This window comes from Mandrillus leucophaeus, unplaced genomic scaffold, assembly GCF_000951045.1.
Source record: "Mandrillus leucophaeus isolate KB7577 unplaced genomic scaffold, Mleu.le_1.0 Scaffold1, whole genome shotgun sequence".
Taxonomy (NCBI): Eukaryota; Metazoa; Chordata; class Mammalia; order Primates; family Cercopithecidae; genus Mandrillus; species Mandrillus leucophaeus.
Window position 1 is genome coordinate 251,265 of NW_012098097.1, and position 2,398 is coordinate 253,662.

The 2,398-nt window shown below is 43.9% G+C and overlaps 1 protein-coding gene across 1 annotated transcript in view; it reads left to right on the top strand.

Moving 5' to 3' along the window:
* The window catches only part of BPTF (bromodomain PHD finger transcription factor), a gene marked incomplete at its 5' end in the record, with an annotated part of 157,205 nt that overhangs the window by 136,161 nt on the left and 18,646 nt on the right, over nt 1–2,398 (top strand). The window lies entirely within an intron of this gene.

Here is a 2,398-nt window from a genome sequence, read left to right on the forward strand (position 1 = left end):
CCGCCTCGGCCTCCCAAAGTGCTGGGATTACAGGCATGAGCCTCCGCGCCCGGTCTTTTTTTTTTTGAGACAGAGTCTCGCTCTGTTGCCACGCTGGAGTGCACTGGTGCAATCTCACCTCACTACAACCTCCGCCTCCCAGGTTCAAGCAATTCTCCTGCATCAGCATCCCAAGTAGCTGGGACTACAGGCATGCACCACCACACCTGGCTAAATTTTATATTTTTTATAAAGACAGGGTTTCACGTTGGCCAGGATGGTCTCGATCTCCTGACCTCATGATCCACCCCCCTCAGCCTCCCAAAGTGCTGGGATTACAAGCGTGAGCCACCATGCCCAGCCAATTGTGCATACTCTTGAACCCAGCAGTTTCATTTCTTAGGATTTACAGGCACACAATTATGTTCATTGTGGGAGTGTTTATAATTACAAAAACATTGGAAATTGCAGGGTGGCTCACGCTGGAATCCCAGCACTCCGGGAGGCAGAGGTTGCAGTGAGCCGAGATCACACCACTGCATTCCAGCCTGGACCACAGAGTGAGACTCCGTCCAAAAAAAAAAAAAAATCCCTGGGCGCAGTGGCTCACGCCTGTAATCCCAGCACTTTGAGTCGCCGAGGCGGGCAGATCACGAGGTCAGGAGATCCAGACCATCCCAGCTAACATGGTGAAACCCCGTCTCTACTAAAAATACAAAAAACTAGCCGGGCGAGGTGGCAGGCACCTGTAGTCCCAGCTACTTGGGAGGCTGAGGCAGGAGAATGGCGTGAACCCAGGAGGGCAGAGCGTGCAGTGAGCAGAGATCGCGCCACTGCACTCCAGCCTGGGCGACAGAGTGAGACTCCATCTCAAAAAAAAAAAAAAGGATTGGAAATGAAATAAGTAGCCATCAATAGCGTAGCTATATCAAATGGTGTCTGACTGGAGTATTATGCAGCTTTATAAAAGAATGAGTGAAATTAATGATTGGGTTGTGGTCTATTTGATCCTCTCATCCTTCTCCATTCAATTCTGCCTCATCTTTTTCTGAAGGAGAGCAAATTTGATGAACTAGAGAGAATATACTACTCATTTCCCGGAAAAAAATGGTAATAGCAGCCACAAGTAATTGGATCAACACTAATGGCTACAAATGATTGTATTAAAAAATAATTTATCTGCAAAAGAAATTAGAAAAATTAAAACGTAGTTAAAAGCTTCCAAAGGATCACTTACTGCTAATGAAAGAATTATGTTCCAAAAGCCAGCTAAGCACTTTTTTAAATGAGAAGAGTTTGTGTTTCATGGCAGCTTCAAAGAGGGGGAAACATGAAGAGGAAATAAATGAAGACTGTCTCTGAAAAACAAACATAAACAAGTAGTTATGACCTCTGTTCTCCCGATGCTGAAAATGGAAGGAGTTAATCATTGTACACATTTCAAATTTGGGTAGTCAGCATTGAGAAGGTACCCGGGAGACTGAGACAGGAGAATGGCATGAACCTGGGAGGCAGAGCTTGCAGTGAGCCGAGATTGTGCCACTGCACTCCAGCCTGGGTGACAGAGCAAGACTCCGTCTCACAAAGAAAAAGAAAAAGAAAATTTAGAAAATAAATACTACACAAAATTAGCCCGGCATGGTGGCACATACCTGTAATCCTAGCTGCTCGGGAGGCTGAGGCAGGAGAATCGCTTGAACCTGGGAGGCAGAGGTTGTATTGAGCCAAGATTGTGCCACTGCACTCCAGCCTGGACAACAGGAACAAAACTCTATCTCAAAAAAAATAAAAAATAAACAAAATAAATAAAGAAGATAAGCCGGGCACAGTGGCTCATGCCTATAATCCCAGCACTTTGAGAGGCCAAGACAAGTGGATGGCTTGAGCCCGGGATTTCAAGACCAGCCTGGCCAACATGGTGAAACCTCATCTCTACTACAAAAAAAATACAAAAATTAGCTGGGCGTGATGGCAGGTGCTTGGACATTGTATGGTTCCAAGTTAATTAAGTATCCCTTAAAGTCCTAGGAGAACACGTAGGTGAGTATATATCATGGAGGATATTAGCCTCCCAGCTAAGGAGCCTGAGGCACAAAAATCACTTGAACCCAGGAGGCAGAGGTTGCTGTGAGACAAGATCGTGCCACTGCACTCCAGCCTGGGCAACAGAGAAAAACTCTGTCTCAAAAAACAAAAAGAGATAGTCATTATTTTTGGTGTGTTCTTGTATGCATGGGTGTTAAAATTCATATCATACAGTAAATACAAACATTTTCCTATGTAAATCTTATTCAAAAACCCATGATTTTAATGGCTTTTTGTGGTCCATTAGTTGAATATACCTTAGCTTATTTAACCAAAATTATTTTCTTGAAGAGCTGGTTTTCCTGTTTGTTTTTGCTTTTTTTTTTTTTTTTTT